Raw genomic sequence first — 21,268 nt, 5'->3', positions numbered from 1 at the left:
TTCCTCTTTTCGGTAAACTTCAAGTTTAGTACTATAACTATTATTTTTATTTCATTTTGATCTCAACTATTTTTCTTCAAAATCATACTTAACATTTAGTTTTAATTTTATTTTAGTCACCCGTTGTTAAAATATTAACGATAATGTTGATATGTCATCATAAGATAATATCATCATCATAAAAATAAAAAAATATCTCATCAGTAATTATGTTAATTCTTTTAACGACGGGTGACCAAAATAAAATCAAAATTAAACGTTAAATCAGATTTTAAAAAAAATAGTTAAATGATTAAAACAAAATAAAATTGATAGTTAAAATATTAAACTTGTAGTTTTTTTTCTTTCTGTTTCCGTTTATTTTCTAATTATGACTATCGAATAATCATTGGAAAAAAAATATATATATATATATATATATATATATATATATATATATGAGAGAGAGAGAGAGAGAGTATCGGGTGCCAGCCTGCCATGTGGCATGATGCCAAGTGGAACACCATTTCCATGTGTCAGATTCTTCGGGTCCTACTTTAACGTGTTGCGGCTGCTACGGCGGCGATAGGGACCGACGATGAGGTTGCAGACGGTAAAATGGTGGGCATACGATTTTTTCACAGAGAATTGGTCGACGATCATGGTGCTTGGCCCCACAACGAGTCGCTCCCATTTCTCGTGGCCTCGTCGCCGCGCTTTAGGAAAACTTCGGTGGCATCAATCCGGTGCATTCTCCAGCTCCATTGGTTATAGAGGCGGAGGATTTTTTGCAGTTGGCGTGAAGCTAGAGTACATGTATTTTCCTTGATTTTGAAATGGCAGTGTCGAGCATCCTAGCTCGAGCTTCGGCATCAACAGTTGATCCACCACGGAAATATTGGTCCAATTCGGGGACACCAATCGCACGTCTAATCCCTCGGGAATAATCAGCCATTGGATCGAACATTTGTGCAGCCTCATCTACCAAGCCTGTTTCCACCATCTTATCAACCCGTTCGGACACAAAAGAGTGTAAGACCGGAAGTGACACATCAACCCACAAGAAACAGCATTCGCACCTTAACTGGAATTCAGGGTCATTATTCACCAATGTCTCGATGTACGAATTGGAGCCTCCGGCAACGATCGGGAGTCGGCCTTCGGCGTGCATGGACTCAACAGCAAGTGAAGCATGGTGTTGGAAATCCATGGATGTGAAATCGGTGTTGGGGTCTACTATGCCTAGCAAATGGTGTGGGACGCCTCTGCACTCGTCTTCAGTCACTTTATTAGTTAGTATGTCAAGCCCTTTGTATACTTGCATTTTGTCTGAATTTACTATTTCCGCCGGGAAACGGGTGGCGAGGTCGATTGCGAGACGGGACTTGCCGGTGCCAGTGGCCCCCATTACGAACACCACCTTATCCTTCCGGCGGAAGATTGTCTCCAGGTTGAGCCCCAAGCTCACTCGGGGTTGAACTAATTTGCTGGCAGACAGAGACAGTTTCATCTTAAGACCTTGCAAAAGTTTACAAAGTAGCATGTAGTCAGAACACAACCACTTGCAAAATCTAGTTGGAAATGAAAAGTGACTGGCTTTACAGTAACAGAAATTTCATGGACCACCGTACCTTTTATTGGCAAATATGCGGCGACCAGAAGAAAGCAAGTGGCCGGGAAGAGAAAGAAACTTTACAGAAAAGAGAATTTGTGTAAGGTTGCAGAGAAGGTAGTTCTGAAAATGGTGATGATGGATGTTAAATGAGTAAGCTAGTGGAGGAAAGCTTCTCTTTTATAGGTATATGCAAAAGCAACTGTTTTGCTTTCCACCACAAATGGGTATATATATTATAACTCCACTCTAAGTTTTACCCTGGAAGTAGAAGAAGAAAAGGTTGAATCTGCAGGAATATTTTGAACTAAAAAGCTCAAATTTTATGAAAACCTGCACAACTGTGACAAGATTAGGCCGGCAATTTATGCTGCCAGGAATACACCACGTTGTCTTTAATAAGTGGGGGTTTCCAGACTCTCAACTGCATCAAGTTTATTAATTTATTTTGAGAATTTGGAGATGAAAGACACGAACATATGATTTTATGTTAAAAAGAATAAATTTATAAAATTTTAGTATAAGACGAATGAAAAATATTATTAATATAAAATAAATATAAAAATTTAAATTTTTTTAAAAAACATTTTTTTTTCAATCCATCCCAAAATGGCCATGTCTTTTCTCAAAGCTGGTAGCATGGATATCTCATGCCACGAGTGGCTGTCATCAATAGTAGGTCAAAGGGTCCCTAGGCTGACTTGGGGCTGGCTCCAATTTTTAAAATAGGATTGTATTTTTTAAATAGAAGCATATTGTATGTGTTTGGATCATATATTATTAATTCAAGACAAGACATCTTGGTATACGAGTCACCAATTTTTGTATTTCATATAGTTCATGGAAACTAGCCATGAAATTACATAGACGTGTCTTTCGTTTAATGGGTAATGTCTTGTATTTTATGAATTATTCAGTCAACCGATGATGGGAGAAAATGTGGCTCACAAGAGGATTCCTCTATTTTATTTCCCCTTTGTTTTCTGCCAGTCATATAAATAGTGTCAATAAAAAATAAAGAAAAGTACCAATAATTATATCTCTTCAAATAAAGTCAAAAATTCGAATCTTAATATTTATAGATTGAACAAATTAAATTAAGAAAATTACCCTTATAGTGAGATATCTATAAATTTTGATAAAAAAATAATCGATCAATAGATAAGATAAACGTAATTAAACAAAAATAAGTAAACAAAAGTATGAAGGGGGGTGGGTTACTTCATGTTATGTGGGTGATGGGCATATAAAAAAGAAAGAAACGAGGGTGGGTGGGTAGTAGTTTTCAGGAAAAGCAGTGGGCAAGCAGAATTTTGGTTTGAGTGGTGTTGATGCCTAAACAATAGTTTTATAGTGTGCAGTGAAAGGACAAAGCTTGAAGGTTTTAGATGCCACGAGTGGTTAGTTTTCTGTTTAAAATAAATGGGCTTTGACAAGACATGTTGATTAATTAAATCAAACAGTGTCCAGGGGGATTCCCATCTTATTCAACCCATAACTTTTTACCATCGAAAGTTTGTTTATAAAATAACATCATTTATATTGCCTACATTATCCCAACCAAGGATATCAATTTTATAATGGACTCTAGATTACCTTATACTCCTTATGTGGTGCCCGCCTTTATGTTTTTCACTTACTATGTGGAACATTAAATATGTAATTATATATATTTTTTTAAATTTGATTGTTACGTTTTATATGATTTAGAATCAGAAAATATGTAATTACATATATATATATATATATAATTTAGAGTAAATAATGTATTTAGTTATTCAATTATTATTTGTTCAAAAACACACATTTATTTTGGTTCTGTCTTAGTCAATCACCGTTAGAAAATTAAAGGATATGTTAACGTGTCACCATAAGATTATTATGTCATCTTTGAAAAATAAAAAAAAAGCCACATCAACAATTCTTCATTTTTAACGACGGGTGACCAAAAACGTAACATTAAGTATGATTTTAGAAAAAATTAGTTGAATGACCAAAATGAAACTAAATGAGTTGAGTGGCTATACATAATTATCCTAAAATTTAAATTAATTTATAGTTTTTTTATGATAGTGGTAGTATTCTTATGGGACCCATGGTTTACTTTATAAAAAGTAGGGAAATTAAGGTGTAATTCATTTACATGTTTATTCTTAAGTTGTAGTATCAATTGGCCAAAATTACTCGCATAATGTTGTGGGAACATAAGTTCAATTTATTTTTTAATGTGAAGAATGCATTTTTTTTCATTTTTTTCAAATATATTGTCAAATATTTATACTCGTTTATAATCGTTTGAGTGATAAAGAAATTAATAAATCTCTTGAATAAATTTTTTCCCACAATAAATATGTTTAAATAATATTTGTATAAATATTATCATAATAGTATTGATACTTCCGGTATTTAATAGAAAATATCATTATACAAAACAGTGAATATCTATACTCATAAAAGAGTATTGATAATTTTTGTTTAGTATCGATACTAAATGGACGATATTGATTTAAATTGATACATTAAAATATGTTTAAATAATTTAAAACTTGATCGATATATATACTAAAGATATAGTATTGGTCCCGTTAAATGAGTACTTGTATTCGTATAATAATATCAATACCATTACTTAAATTTTAAAGATAAAAACTCATAATATCGATATTGTTTATACGGTGTCTATATCTTTAGTAAAGTATCAATATTAAAGTACAAATTTAATCAAATTTTCATTTGAAATGACTTAAAATTGTTTTATTAAACATGCTTTTATTCAAATTATCTTGTTAATATATTGGAATGAGAAAGTTACCGATTCCGAGTATAGAAACTCATTTGTTACAAATTTTATAACGTCTTAAAATTTATTTGAGAGTACTTGGTTTAAGTTGTTATATCAAATTACAAAATTATTTACAATAACATTGTTAATACTTTATTAGTTTTTAATGCTTATTAATAATGCATTATTTGATAAAAGAAAGTTGGATATTTTTTATTTATTTTCTATGAATATTAAATAATCTAAAATTTTTATCGCACTGTACATGCATCATCAACCTATTATCATTGGTATTTTCTGTTCTTTATTACCTCAATTCTCTCACCCTCACAAATACCTTTGAACCCAATCAAATATGGAATCAATAATTAGAGATCTAGTAATTGATTGAATGATCAATGATGTTTATATTATTTCAGTTTATGTAGGTTCGAATATCGTATTTGTCTTGAAAAGTTAATATATCTATTTAACAAAAATAATAATTAATCACATTACCGTGCGAATTAATTTTACTATTATCATCTTTGTTCGCAATATTATTAAAATCAATATGCCCATCAATTTAAGTGAACTATTAAATATTCAGCACTGCTATGAGATTTTTTATTTATTTATATGTAGTCGAGAAGAACTAGAAATGGGAGGTGTGTTTCCACAAATAGCATCCTTTGAAATCAATTAGGCCTAAAAAGAAAGAGAATAAGTATGGTCTCAACACATACATGGGTAGGTTTCTGTGTAGGAATATTAAGAGTGTAAAGGTGGTTTAGAAATTTATGCACCAATTTTGATTGACTACACATTCAAGAATCTTTCATCTCTTCCTCCCTTTTTATTATCTTTTTTCTTCTTCATGATTTGCTAATCTCTCCCTTTCTTTTAGTGTTGAATTAATTCTTGTGGAATTAGCCAAATTAGTAACTTTGATAGAACCCATCAAACTACTTTAGTGGTAAAAGAGAGTGTCATTCTTCTTAGGTATCCCGAATTCAACCTTAGTAAGGTGTGTGTTATCAATGATTAAGAAATATTATAAACAAATATTACGTTGTAATTACCTCATACTATTTAAAATGATAATAATAACTTTGATACAACGTAAAAGGTAGTGCAAGGCAAGTGATAATATGCATGCATTTTCAGATCAATTTCCCTTTATAGATCAAAATTTTAAGACAAATTAGGGGCAGCAATGAAATTGCAGATCAACATCCATAAGTTGGGGCTTTCTTCTTCTGCACCCTAAGCATAAATACCGGAGAACCGAATATTTACCTGTTTCGTTTTGCTTTTAATTTTCAATTACATGTAGTGGAGTATCATTAAGCCCTTTACCTTATAAGTGCGTCAATGATGATAATGAAAACCTTTACAAAATAGTAAATTATTAGTTAAATCAAACACCCCATGGCGCATAAACTACTTTAATATATAGCAAAGATATTATGAATCCGAAAGTGACTTGCAAAACAAAAAAAAAAAGGTTCAATTTCTCAACAGGACACCTGTTGCCACTTAATCCACGTAATATAAACAAGTTTCAATAACCCCATGCTTTTCAGCTCTCACATCCATTCTGCTAATAATCATTAGGAAGAGAATTAAACATTATCTAAGGTACCAACTTGTTAAATAGTTTATAATAAACATCATTTGAAAACCAATATTATTAAGGGCAAACTATGCATTTAGTCATGTAAATATCACTTTAATTTTGTTTTGATCACTCGTTGTTAAAAAATAAACAAAAATACTAGCATAACAAAATTTAAAAAATTTAACGATGACGTAGTATTGTTAGATTAAAATCATAATTATAGACATATTTTAATGTATTATCATAAAATATGACATAAAATTAAGTGATCAATCATGATTATAAGTCATAATGTATTAGAAGTATTATGAAAATAAAAGTGTAAATGTTATTAAAATTGTATTTAATTTGATGAGGGTAGACTTATAGATACATACAATAACTATTCTTAAAACTAGCTATATAAAGTGATTATTGCCTCCGAGTTTATACTCAAGAGAATATTCTTACTAAAGCAATCTTCAAGATATCAACCTTATAGGTAATCAGCAAGATTCAGATACACTTTCGTAAATCTAGTATTTTTAATTTTATTCTTAATGATTTGACATGATTAAATCTTGATTTGATTCATGTTTGATTTGTTTTGGTTCTAACATTGCCTGCTACGTTTCCCCTGAGAATAATCTCTCAGTTGGATCAAGAATGCCGAAAGCCAGACTTCAAAGGAGTGGTGTCGCCTCTCCGCTCCGATAAGTAAGCCCGGGCAGTAAATGAAATGAATCTAAACATAACTTTGAGTATGATTTTGAAAACAAAATAATAGTTAGAGACTAAAACAGAATTTAAGTGATAATTAAATTACTAAATACATAATTTATCGTATTATTAATTGTCAAAACAATGATGAAAATGAAGTCAAGCAGGCATTAAGATTGCAGAGTACGGATTATATAGGCAATTGTATGATTGTATCCCTTTTGGCGATGAAATGATGGGTTGAGCGTGCGATTTGTATATAAGTGCCGAAGTCACTTTAAATATCAAATTGAAAAGAGATGATGGGTTGAGCGTGCGATTTGTATATAGTTAGTATATATATATATATATAAATATAAATTAGAGTCTTCCATTTCATTGAATATTCAAACACTTAGGATGGAGCCCCACATCTATTTATTTGGAGTCGTGACTTATATTTTCCATTAGCTTTGATTCGGCGCTGCTCGTACTAGTCATCATCAAACCTTGCCTTATGTTTTACAAAAAAGAAAAGCTTGTCGACAAGAGCCTATCTCGCAAGAAAGAGATTGCAGCTAGGTCTCCGTATCCACCCACTCACTTGATCAAATATCACAATGATAACATTAATAAAATTGGTATAAGATAATAATCTAACTTAAATTTTTTTATATAAGTTTTCATACATATTTTATCCAACAAGGGATCAAACTAGTGAAAGAAAAACTATATTCAAACGCAAATCGTATATCCAAATCTAATCTAAGGGTCCAAAGTAGAGAAGATTAACAGGATAACAAATAAGCGTCATCTTAATCAATCTATGTGATCACAAATCCAACCATGAGAAAATTAAACAAAAATGGGTCAAGCGAACGAAAGAAAAATGAAATGAGTCAAAAGTCATAGGAACATGTGTCATAAAAATAAAGTTACTGAAAAATAAAAAATAAAAATAAATACAATCGGGCGACGATCAACACTAAAATTGATGTCGTCACCTACTACAAAGAAGAAGAAAAAGAGTACGGAGCAAACAATGTAGAGAGAATATTTTTTAGGATTTAAAATTGATATATTTTAATTTTTATATTTATATAAATTTAATTTATATTATAGTGAAATTGCGAGGTTTCTTTTTTTACTAAATCTCACAGGAAGAAAGAATTAATGGTGAAATAGGAGGTGCATTAAACTTGAATATACAATATCTTATTAGAGAAATGGACCACTTGTTGCGACAATGATCGGAGCTGCTGCACGAACGTTTGGACCGAATCCGAATAAAGGAGAGGTCTTTAATAGGTCGTTCATCTAAAACCAAAGAAGGAAGCGATGCACTTCGAGACAAGGAAAAGGCTCCTACAAGATTATTAGTGAATTTAGTTAGTATATTAGTCGTGTCTTTCATTACATATTTAGTTACATGATTATTACATCTTTAATACATGTTTGTCACATTTATATATAGTTGTTGCAAGATTAGTTAATTAGTTGTATGTTGTTGCATATTTAATAACTGGTTAGTTTAGTTGCATTCTTACATTTAATTGTTGTATTTTTTTCATCTACGGTTGTATGCAGATTAATGTCTTAATAAAGTGTTGTAATGATTTATTGTACATGCATGTATGGTCAACCACTTTGGAGTGATGTATGTAGGGAATTTCATGTCCATTGAATGAAGATTGAAAGCGCACCTTGGACGTTCAAGGAAGAAAGGAGGGAGGAGATACATTTACTCCTGCTTTCTAAAACTTTTGCTATCCAAAAAAAATATATATATTGAGTTGCTCTACTGAGTAACACACTGGGTGTAGTAGATTTGAGTTTTGGGTAGTAAATCAGTTGTGGATCAATTTGGGTGTTGGGCTGGATTGGGTTTATGTTGCTTTGTGATTGTTTTGAGTTGCATGTTATTTTTCATATGATCTAAATGCTTCAAAAAGAAGTTGGACTTAATATATCAATGGGTTCATTGAGAGTGAAGAACAAAAATGACATTTCAAGTAACTTTCACTTATTTTGCATTTTATAATCTACATTTAATTGTGATATAATAATGAAAATCTGTCATCCATAACCAAGAGCACAGAATCCGTGTCGGCTTCATGTTACATACAAGAGATTCTGTACAAATGAATGATTGGAATCCCATTTTTTTTATAATTGTAGTAAAATAACTGAATGTGAGATGAATCCCTTGTAGCATTAACCCCATCTGCTTATTCACAACTAGATTACTGTACTTGGATTTCATAAATTTTTATGGTTGGTTGTAATGTGTGATCCAAATGTGGATTTAGATGCAATGTCAACCACAAATTATCCAAATATTGAACCATGCTAAAATTTCTAATGCGCAGAAACCTTGTTAAACTTAGAAGGAAAAAGCCCTAAAAGTGGTGCATATTGATAAGTATGCAAATGGTAAGGAATGGCAAGAAAAAGGGTGGGAACATATTGATGCATCTGGAAAATCTGAGAAATGGGCTGATAAGTGGTGCAATATTGACCCAAACACACCCCTTGAGGCTAGTCATGCTCATGTTTGGCATGAAAGGTACTACAAATCTAGTTTCTATATAATTATGTACTGTTTCTAAATTTCTTAATACAAATTCCTGGTAGATTTTTTACCTTGTCAAGTTCTATCAATTATTGCCTTAAAAGAAGTCCTGTAAATTCTTGAAATGCTTAAATCTTTGTCTCGTCATGGAGTTTGTTTGGGATTTTATCAAAGGGTTGGCAGGACATCAATTTTTTGTGTTATTTTTGGATACTCTTTTTCAGGCTAGTATTGCCCTCAGTTCTATAACAATATGTTTTTCTTTAAACTAATTATTCATGATTTACTCAACAGAAGTATTGAAAAATTGTGACCTAATTTAAAATCAATCTGAGGAGGATTCAGATGTTATTTTGTGCAATTTGATTTATACGTTTGATTGCTTCTCCTTTTGCGTTGGCAGGGGGTTTGAACAATAAGGCTTTTGTTTTGTTTATTTAATTTTGTAATAAGTAGTCATAGTTCATCTCTTGTGCTCAAAATAAAAAAAAAGTATAGGATCCATTTTCAGTTTGTACAATTTTCATACCTGCTTTCGTTTATGTTTCTTAACTTTGAACACTGGCTTAGCATTTAGTGGTTATTGATGAGTGATTTCTAGACTTATCTGCATTAGTTTTTCACCTCAATCTTACACAATACAAGGATTCATTACACTTATGATTTAGCTGATATGTTGACCAATGTCAGGTGCCAAACTAGTGATTGAAAATGGAGTCTTGGGACAAAAATATTGAGTTGAAGATTAACTCTCTTAATCAGAAAATAGTCTACTTTTTGACTCTAAACTTAACTAATTGATTCCAAGGCCAAGTCCAACACAAATCTAACCAGAATCCAAAAAAGTATGAATTTATAATTGTTGATGGTCGATATGAAAGATGGTTGTTCACTCTTGATTTGGGAAAGTCCAGAGGGAAAATACATCTCTCCAAATTTACCATCCCACCACTAACTATCAAGTCAGTTTCGAACCCTACAATGGCGGAGTTAGAGCATTATATTGCGGAGCATTTTAGTGGCCGAACCTTATAGTGGGAACAAGGTCTGCGAAGCCTGCAATAGGAGGTTCGAAGGTTTGAAAGGCAACATCTCGTCATTTGAAACAATACTTTTTGGAGTGCACAATAAGGGTATAATACTGTTCCACTTAGTTGAAAGGATGTGGAGTGACACGATATAAGACTTAATATTTTGTACGATGATGACATTATTTGGATTACGTGGAGTCAAGTGATATAGTAGGAAATAGAGATTTGAAATCAGATAATCGTCCAAGTTTCATGTCGAATCATGTCAAGTCAAGTCAAATCAGATACAAATTGTATCAGGACATTTTAATGGTTCGACTCGAATTAGGTCCGGTTCAGGTCATTTTCATATTGATTTTAAGGATTAAATTGAATAAACATGAAATTACAAATTAAAATTTAAATAAATTAAACAAGTAGAGATCAAATTGAAACAATTGTAAAATGTAAAACTGAAATTAATATCAATATGGACTAAATTTTATTCATTTGAAAAGTTTGTGAACAAAAGTTTAAGGGTTTGGACATTATAATATGATTTATAATGTTTGAAATGAAATTTATGATTTGATTCATAGGGTTTGAAGTAAATTAAAAAATAGAAATAATTATAGGCCAATTTTGAATAAAAATTTAATTTTAAGGACAAATTTAAACAAAAATAGATTACAATCTAAAATTTAAATAGATTAAACAATACGTGGGATCAAATTGAACAATTGTAAAATATAAAGCTGAAACTAATATCAAAATGCACTAAATTGCATTCCATGAAAAGTTGGTAAACAAAAGTTTATAATGTTTGTAGATTATGAATTTATGATATAATTTATACATTTTGAAGTTTATTTGGTTCGGAGTAAATTACAATAAATGTTTATTGGGAAAAAAAGTTATAACGGAGATTAATTTTAAGGGTAAATGAAATAAAAAAGAATTAAGAAGAAATAATAACAAACCGTATATTAGGCTTATAATATAATAATTCCTTGTGAAGAAAGAAAGATAAATGAGTGGGAACAACTTTAGGTCATAAGCTTGATTTGACTTGCATTATTAAACTTCTTCCAGTCTATTTTTTTCAGTAAACAATTCAATACATTGGAGATCTACATAAACCCAGCTAAGCTCGAGCTATACTCAACATAAGCACATAGCCCTCTCTCTCTATTTGTGTTCTGTCTTAAACTTTCCAAGTTTTCTTGAGGTTTTTCCTTTCTTTTTACAAGCATGGGAGATATTCCAAGTGAAGAACAGATTGCTGAATCCAAAGAAGCATTCGGTCTATTTGAAAAATATACATATGGTGTGTTTTTCTTTTTTTTTCTTCAATCTTCATACTTTAATGCTTATGCATAAGTCTCGTTTATTACCATTGCATGTTTATTAGGTTGGATTACTGAGGAAGAATTGGCCATGGTGATGAGATCAGTGGATCAAAATCCCACAGTGGAAGAGCTCCACGACATGTTCACTGAAGTTGATGCCAATGGAGGTATTGAGTTTGCAGAGTTCTTGAACTTGATGGCCAAGAAATGAAGGTAAAAAAAAAAGAGTTTTAAGTTTAGCATTTTTGCTAAAGAATTGAAAAAGATTGAACTCTTTTTCTTTTCTTGGTTCAAAAAGCAGGAAACTGACGTAGAAGAAGAAACTTAAAGAGGCTTTCAAGGTTTTGACAATGATCAAAATGGGTATATCTCAGCTAATGAGGTAAACTTTTACATAATTTTGTCTTGTTTTATTTTTGGTTAACTCTTATGGTCGTCCTCAAAACATGGTTTTGACTGTAAATCAGACATTAAGCTATAAAAAATTTAAATCCAGTCCTTAAAGTACTATGACCGTTTCAATCATTATATTCCGTCGGCTTGACCATTACATGATAGCTCAAGTGTGATGCTGAACATATTAAAATATGTATATTAAAATTTAAATTTATATGCAATTATCACGTGAATAATTTGAATTTAATATATTTAAGAAATGTCATTAAGTTGTATTCTTTTAAAACATGTATTTAATTTTTTTATAAATATATTGATTTTATATTTTAACATCTAAATTAACAAAATCACATAATTGATGTGATATTAATATTTCAATACCCAATTTTAGGGTTTAAATTTGGGATCAAATCTCTCTCTCTTATCATGGATAAACTACTTATTTAATCACTCAACTATCATTATTTTTTTTTATTTTAGTTATTCAATTATTATTATTATTATTATTAAGTTTATATATAACATTATGTTTTGATTATATTTTTATCACATGCCGTTAAATTATTACAATTATTTTTCAATGTTGATGTGGTGTCACACCAATATCACTGTTAATTTTTTAACGGTGGGTGACTAATACTTAACGGTAAACGATTAAAATAAAAACTAAATAATAGATGGGTGATAAAATAGGCAGTTTATATTCTATTTTTTTTCTTTAAAAATTCTTACTTGAGGAGGGGAAGCGAAAATTTTACTCTAAATGAATATTGAATTTATAAACTAAGAAAAAGACTTGTGAATTAAGAGTTTTTAGCCGTTTATCATTCTATTATTTATTGAAAGAGAGATTGAAGATTCAAATGGAAAACTTTTGAGTAGGTGTATTCTTAGCTACGTTGGTTTGTATTCATGTCATAATGGAAAAGTAAAAGTGGGTGGCTAGCTAAGCTACCTATGGGGGGCTTAGCCGTTGGACTGTTCCATGAAAATTTGTTTAAACATTTTTTAACGTTACAGTGATAGCTGGCATGAAAGAGAACAAAGGTGGGAGAGACAAAAAAAAATACCAAAAGCTTAATAGTTAATACAACACCAAGAAATTGTTTATTACTTTTGCATAGATTGAATATTTATATATTTTCGCAGTGATTTACATCGGAATTTTCACGCATAAACAAATTGTTTATGGTTTCTTTTGTATACTTTTAATTTGTTAATATATTTGTGTATCCCAAAATAAAATTCTCTTAAAAAAATAATGCCAAACAACCTCAGTCGTTAAGGGATTGTTGTTATCTTTTAAGATCTTAGATTCGAGCATCACGTATACAGAGATAAAAATGCTTATTGTCAAATGATTCGGAGTCTTTGTACAACTATTATTTTGTATTAATCCCATAATTATAAAATGAAGGACTAAAATAACTCTTTAGTCAAACATTAGGAGTATTTTTTATCTTAAAATGAAACGTTGAGAACTAAAATACCCTTAAAAAAAGAAATATGAACTAAAATGACTACTTTAACAAACGTTAAAAGCATTTTCTATATCTGTACCATTTTTTAAATGAAAAATGTAGACACAATAGATTTATCTGTGATTTTTTTTATTAAATTTTATTTTATGACTGCATAATTTTTATATGAACATGAAATTTATGTTTGATTACACATCAATAGCTGAGGCATGTGATGATCAATCTTGGTGAGAAATTAACTGACGAAGAGGTCCAGCAGATGATCAAAGAAGCTGATTTGGACGGTGACGGTCAGGTCAATTATGATGACTTCGTCAAACTGATGACAACCGTTGGATGAAAAATGTTTTCTCATCAACGACTGTTAATGATCCAATTAAATTTTGGATTCAAATATTGTTTTGTTTCAGTTATGGGTTATTAGTTCTACTTCCTTTTTGTCGTGTATTTGTTGTAGCAAACCGATGACCAAAAGTTTAGAATGACTTCGCAACTTTTGTTCAATATTTTTTCTAATTTATTCTAGGGTAAACTAGACATTTAGTATCTAAATTATCAATTTTATTTTGTTTTATTACCTAAACTTTTATTTGTTTTAAAATTATGCTTAACGTTTGTTTTTTGTTTCATTTTGGTATACCACCGTTAAAAATTTAGCAGAACTGTTACAACATGTCACTTTTTTATGGGTAAACTACATCATTCATCAATCAACTATATTCCTACTCTTATTTTGATAACAGAAGTTTAATTTATTTTATTTAATTACTTAACATTCTAATTTTAATTCAATGCATAAGCAAATAGATTGGTCTGGCCTCTATATACCTTTGTGAACGTTTAAGTTCGTGGCGAAGGTATTTGTCTAATTTTTGGATATATGCCTCCTTTGAATATCGTGTAACATTTTTCAGTGATGTGTTTGATTTCTACTGGTCTTCATTTATAGTGTCACTAAGAGGTGATTCTCGTAACATAGCAGTTTCAGCAAAAACATCTCTGCTAATCACCATCTTTCTAATTTCTGAACATCATAGTTTGTATCACGTTACACTAGATTTGTACCCCAAAAGACACACTACTTCATTGATCTCAGCTCTAACGTTCCATTGTCAACATGTGCGTAGGCATGACGATTGGGAATTTTGAAATCAGAGCATTTCAGAGGATGTCCCAACCATACCTCGTACGACAACTTCTTCTCAATGGTAGTTGACGGAAACCTGCTAACTAACAAACACATTGTGGAGGCAACTTCAGCTAAAAAAGACTTGAAACCAATATTAGAAAACATACAACAAACTCTCTCCATTATTGTTCGGTTCATCCGCTTTGCGATATCATTTTGTTTTAGGATCTAGTGTACTGTAAAGTGTATCATGATTCTCTCATTTTGTCACAACTCATTAAATTTGTTAAAACAAAATTCTAAGCCCTTACCTGTTTCTCTGTTTGTTTCTCAATCATTATCCTTCAATCTTTAAAAGTGGAGAATGCATCTATGAGTAGTGCTTCAAGTTCATTGCAACAAGAGACTTTTTGCGAAATTTTGTGTGGATTATGGTTGAGTGAGATCTCATTTTTGGGCCATGTGGCTTTGGCGGAAGGAATTTATGCGGATCTGAGGAAAATTCAAGCGACCCTGAGATGAAAGACATTTAGAAATATATCCAAAGTTTGAAGTTTCTTAGGATTTGTTGAGTATTATCGTAACTTTGTGAAAATATTTTCTATTAACGCTTTGTTGATCACCAAGCAATTGAAGAAAGGTGTCCCTTTTGTGTGGACTACAAAATGTCAAGAGAGTTTTAAACACAGTTAAAGAAAATTTTGACTGAGGTCCTAGTGTTAGTTTAGATTGAGCTCGAGAAGGACTTCACCTTGTTTTGTTATGTTTTTCTTAATGGTTTGGATGTGTGATGATGCAAGAAAGAAAAGTAGTAGCCTAGGCGTTCTTGCAACTCAAGAAGCACGAGATAAATTATTTGACTCATGATCTTGAGCTTGGAGTGGTAGTGTTTGTGCTTAAGATTTGACATTATTACTTGTATGGAGAGAGATTTTACATATTTACAAACCACAAGAGTTTAAAATATTTATCTACTTAAAATGAACTCAACTTGTGCTAGAGGATATCGATTGAACTTCTAAATGACTATGATTTCGTAATTGACTATTACTCGAGAAAAGCTAATGTCGAAGTTAATAATTGATTAAGATAAATCAAATGTAAATTAAAAGTTTTGAATTGGACCCAAAATTTTAAGTCTTGATTTGTGCAAGTGTAATGTGACATTGTCGACTCAAGTTCAATTTTCAAACCAGGTAATTTCAATATTTGTGGGTATTAAAGGCATTTCAACATTAATATGTACTAAGAGAAAATTTTTCTCAAAATATATATTTTCTACATGATGTTAGACTTGGCTTTCGATACATAAAGTTACCTCAATGAATCTTTCTTTTTGAAAATTCATTTTGGAACTTACCAAAGCCTTTCTGAGAACATCATCACTAATATTGCACAAGTACGTATCACATACCAAAAGATTGAGAGCGACATTAGTAAGTTTTCATACAAGTTGACAGGTTACGAACTTATAAGGGATGTTTGAGTTGGTGATGAGAGGTTTCATCTGGGCTGATTATTTTTTGTTGGGAAGTGCTCCACATTCACTGCACTATTTGTTGACTAGGAAAAATGGTTTTAGAAACTAGATTACCCCTTTAATTTGGATAGAGAGTCGTAACCAGTAAGTGTATGACCGATGGTTGATTGAAGATAATAAATAATTTTCTCTATCTCCTCATAGGGAGAGAGGAAGAAGAAGAAGAAATTCATTTTTCTACTTGTCATAGCGGATTATACACTGACATTTTGTGTTGATGCTAGGTGTAGGGCCATGACAACTACGTATAAGTTGACAATGTAAATAGATCTATTGTTATTTTCAAAAGAAAAAAACATGTATTATTAAATAATAGATTATAGATCATGTGAGTCTATCGTTGATTATATCAAAATGTTGTAGCAGGTTAAGGATATAGAACTCTAGAGGCAATATGCATATTAGAAATATAGAACTCTGTAGGCGATCTGCATATTAGAAATATAGGACTCCGTAGGCGATTTGCGAGAGGTATAACCACCCTCAACCTTATGACCTAATAAGCCTTGCCATCCCTTTAAACCTCACTTTGTAACACGCCATTAATTCATCAAGATTGCCTTATATTTTCTTACTTTTTTATGCTTTTCACCATTCAATCATACTCTCAACTCGTTGCTTTGCTAGCTTCGTCCATTTGCAGACCCTGCATGTATTGCAATCCTTACCCACAACCCATCTCAAACACATCTTTCACGAAAATCTCATCACTTCAACAACTTCTTGCTCGATCTATCTTTAGTCCATGACCCGAAACTGATTCCACCGAAACAACTATAAAGCTAAGGCATATACTGAAGATGAAATGCTAAAAAAAAAACTTTCATTAATGGAAACCTACCTTACAAAATGAAATTGACTCAACATATATTACTAAGAACTAATGTTACCTCTTACCAATAACAGTACACCCGATGTAAAGATAAAATTTTATCCCCACCAATTTTCCAACAAACAAATACCAGCTCGTGTGGAAATCACGTAGATATCTCATTTCTTCTATTATTCTCAAAGGAGATTCGAACTAGGTTAAATGGTCATGTGAGTTCGATAAGGCAAGTGAAGAGATCCCTATCCAAGCGTCATTAATGTTTTTAATTGTTTTTTTTTAAATTTCATTCAATTGAAGAGCTTGCCTTGGTTAAATGACGTATATATCTGATGGATTTTCTATTCAAATGGGTCTTTCTCCATCATCTCTTTCTTGGGCTTAGTTATAAGACTTGTTTTGTTTCGTGTTGCATAGTATGTTTTACCAATGCTTTGTTTTTTTTTCTATGTTGAAATTTTTGTTTATTGTTTCCAATTTTTTTTTTTATAAGGGAAGGGATTTTTTGTTCAGGAATTGTTTATTGTTTCCGAATTTTTTCTTTCATTATAACAAAACATACCCTTAACATTTAACTAAATAATCACGTTGGTTTACATTTTTTTGAAGCATTTTTATCTTCGAAGTTTCATTTTGTGATAAAAAAGCTCATATGTAGATGAAAATTGTTAGTCAACAAACGATCAATGTTCTAAAATAAAAGTCTTTTTGTCTTAAACTGAAATGTTGGAGGCAAAAATGTTTTAAAAAATAAGGGCTAAAGTGACTATTTATTTAAAAATTAAAAGTTTTTTTCCCTAAAATGAAATGCTTGGAGCCAAAATGTTCCAAAAAGAAATGGATGTCAAAATAACTATTTAGTCGAGTATAAAAATATTTTTTAGTATTATACCTTTTTCTACATAGATTCTAGTGTCCTACAAAAAGAAAATAACTGCCCCGTATGGTATATACGTGATAGAAGTACTTTGGACAAAAATAATTCTTCAATATATACTCTCGTGAGTTTGAAGATTCTTTGAAAATTTTAAATTATCAGATATTTTAAATATTTTTTATTAATAATCTATTTGGACTTTCTCCTAAAAAATTATAAATTTAACTCTTCTTAAAAATTAAAAAAATTTCCGAACATAAAATTCAGCTTCCATCTATCTTGCTTAAGTTGAAAAGCAAACAAATTAATGTTTATTTTCCCTCTCGTCCAATCCAATCCAATCCAATCCAATCTTGTGTGTTGCACCATTGGGAATCATCATCCTGTAACTTTCCCTCCATATCCAAACAAACCCTAAGCAAAGGTACCAAATTCAGTTGTTATATCATATAAGCAGTTGCCAAAGCTGCAAAACTTTAAAGCTTAATTAATTTAAAGTGAAAGGAAACTCAGCTAGGTCGGGGCCCCCAAAGAGAAACAGGGACCTAGACCCCATATTTCTCTTTCAGAAAATGAAGTTGACACATCTTTGACACCCAGCCATTAAATGGTGCCAAACATCTAGCTTTCATTGGTGACTAATTCCCAAGACCCTCTTTAAATGGCATATAAGGAGTACTTGCCAATGGATGCTTCAGTTTCATTTTTCTTCATTCATGATACCTGAAATGTGAAAAAATATGGAAAAAGGAATAAAAAACTAGTAACATTTCTGGGTATTTTGGTACTTCATGGGAAAATGAGAGATGCATGGAATCTTGTCTCTCTATAGCATATATATAGGGATAAAAAAACAATGAATTAATCCAACGATATATATATATATATATTCTTTTGTGTTTGACATGATGTCATGAACTTGTTTGTACCAAGGAGCATGATCTTTGGGAGTTTAACGAGCAAGATCCAAGCTCCTAAACGATTACTGGGAATTAGTTCAAAGCATAAAAGAAAGGGGACATGCACCTTCACATGGCACGCCAATCAAGGATGAATTAAAATAGAGGGACAGCCTTTTAAAAATTTAAAATTACCTTATATTTAAAAATATTTTATATTAAAAAATTGTTTTCGCCAAATTTTCACCCTTAGAATTTTATAAACTCTTCAATTCCTAAAGTTTTAGAAATTCGCCTCATACCATAAAAATTTGCATTAGTCCATGACGTAAATTAAAGCCTCTTTGTAATTTTATTTAAGGAGGTTATCTATTTCCCTGCCAGGGGTTTCATTTGATCTCTACTCCGTCTATTTTTCAGGTTAGAGACTTGCTAGTCTCTCTCTCTTTTGTGACCTTTCCAACTCTATAAAATTTCCCAAACACAAAGGGAAAAATTGTCTCTGTCTCTAATTAATCCTCTCTTTGTTTAAATTTATTGAGTGAGTTCAATGATAAAAAGTAATGATGTTCTTTTTAGAGAATCAAGATTCCACAACTACATCTACAAAATATATGTGTTTTATCAATAACTAAAAAAGATTCTGAACCAATAATACCTTATAATCACCTCAGACTAATAAAAAAATAAATACATACAAATGGTCGAATCATGTTTTTGAAAACCTTGATAGAATCATTAAGAACAATGGTGGGTTTCATCCAAAATATTTGACCTGAAATCATATATATGACCTGAAAAAAACCCTAAACAAGCTGGTTATCCTACAGAAGAAATAAAACCATTAGGTATACTAAGTCAAAACTGTACGGAAGACGTTTAGGATAATACCTGAGTGAAGTTGAGGCCCAGTCACCAAAGCATCCTATTGCATAAACCATTGACAAAACCTAAAAACAGTAAGCATTTCCAGTGTAAAAGTGTCAAAACTGAAAAATAAACAAACCTATACACACACAAAGCAAATAATTCAAATGAATATATATAAGCAAATCTCCTAGAAATCTAAATAAGCCCTGAATTTGTACAAAGAGATGAAAACCCTTTCTCTAGGGTTTGGGGAAGTGAAAAGGAGTGACAATTAGGGTTTCATTCTGAGAAGGATATTGTGCAACCAGCAACAGGTGAAACTGCCACATGATCTGATCTTCCCACAATAATAAAAGAGGGAAATTAAGATCATGCTGGCAGCTTCATCCGATGGTGGAGCACCAAAAGAAAAATGCTAACACTCTTACTCAAACAAGACCCAGAAAACAACAAAAAGTAAACCTGAGAATTTCACCATGGAAGAATATAAACTATGCACTAAAGGGAGAGCCTATACATAATATTTTGGTAGCTATGCAAAGAGCAGTGCCATAGGCTCCATGCTTAGAAGAAAGGATAGAAGAGGAGGGGTCTAAATAGGAGGAGGAGGAGGAGGAGAGGATTGAGCTAGGGATTGGAATAATGCATTATCATATTAATTCTTTAATTAATTTTCTTTTAAATAATGGAATATAGAAGTAAAGAGAAGGAAAATAGTTGATTATGATAAAATAAGTAAAGAAAGGAGTGGTCCCAAGGAATGCAAATTGAATATTATCACGCCATGCAGTTTTGCAGAGTGTGTCCATATACATTTGTAAACAAAATTATTAACTCTTGAGGTTGGGGCAGTGGGGGACCTTTTAATCTCTCTCTTTCAACTTTAAGAAGGAAGGATCGTCCATGAGGAAAATAGTGAGAAAAGTGTGTAATATTATAAAAAAGATATCGCATGGTTTCGTTCAAAAATGAAGGGAATGGAAAGAGGAAAGTGCATCTCTATAATGCCATATATATCCATGGAAATTACGTGTTAAGTTGATAAAGGTTTACACAATTATCAAGCGGTATTGATATTCTCATCTACTTTTATTAAAAAAAACAAAAGATCATTAAAAAAATAGTTTTTATGCAATGTGTTTCATTAAATTTACTCTGTACATGAAAGTGAATTTAGTCCTATACCTTATAAGCATCTTCCTTTTTATCTAAGATTTGCAAACCTTTCCATTTGTTGGATAGTTGCTAAACCTTCCATCTGATTGGTGCCAGCTGCATATAATTTTTTATTTTTTTTACAAAGAAAGTAATATTTTTTATTTTTTATTTAGACAATCATGAAAATGACGAGGATGTTAAGGAATGTACAAATTCCATATCCCTTTTGTTTATGTGCCTTACCTCTATAGGTGTGATGATGGAACCCAACATTAGGGAATATATAAATTAAAGCCTTATATATTTTCATAATTTATTAATAAATTGTTTAATGTATCAACAATCAATTGATTTAGTGGATGAGATACTAGATTTTTGAAACATGGTTAGGAGTTTGAATCATGTTGTTTACAAATGGAATAAATTGGTTCGAAAGAATCGTTATGATATTGGACATCTACAATACTCGATTAGAATTAATTGATTAATAAATCAAATATCAATTAC

The 21,268-nt window shown here is 31.2% G+C and overlaps 1 pseudogene; it reads right to left on the bottom strand.

Annotated features, from left to right (window-relative positions):
* Nucleotides 1–478: 478 nt before the first annotated feature.
* LOC120139669 lies at nucleotides 479–1,784 on the bottom strand (annotated as a pseudogene).
* Between the last annotated feature and the right edge of the window lie 19,484 nt (nucleotides 1,785–21,268).

This window comes from Hibiscus syriacus, unplaced genomic scaffold (genome assembly GCF_006381635.1).
Source record: "Hibiscus syriacus cultivar Baekdansim isolate YM2019G1 unplaced genomic scaffold, ASM638163v2 tig00110769_pilon, whole genome shotgun sequence".
NCBI lineage: Eukaryota > Viridiplantae > Streptophyta > Magnoliopsida > Malvales > Malvaceae > Hibiscus > Hibiscus syriacus.
Note: the sequence above shows the minus strand (reverse complement) of the source record. Positions and strands in the feature narration are given on the sequence as shown.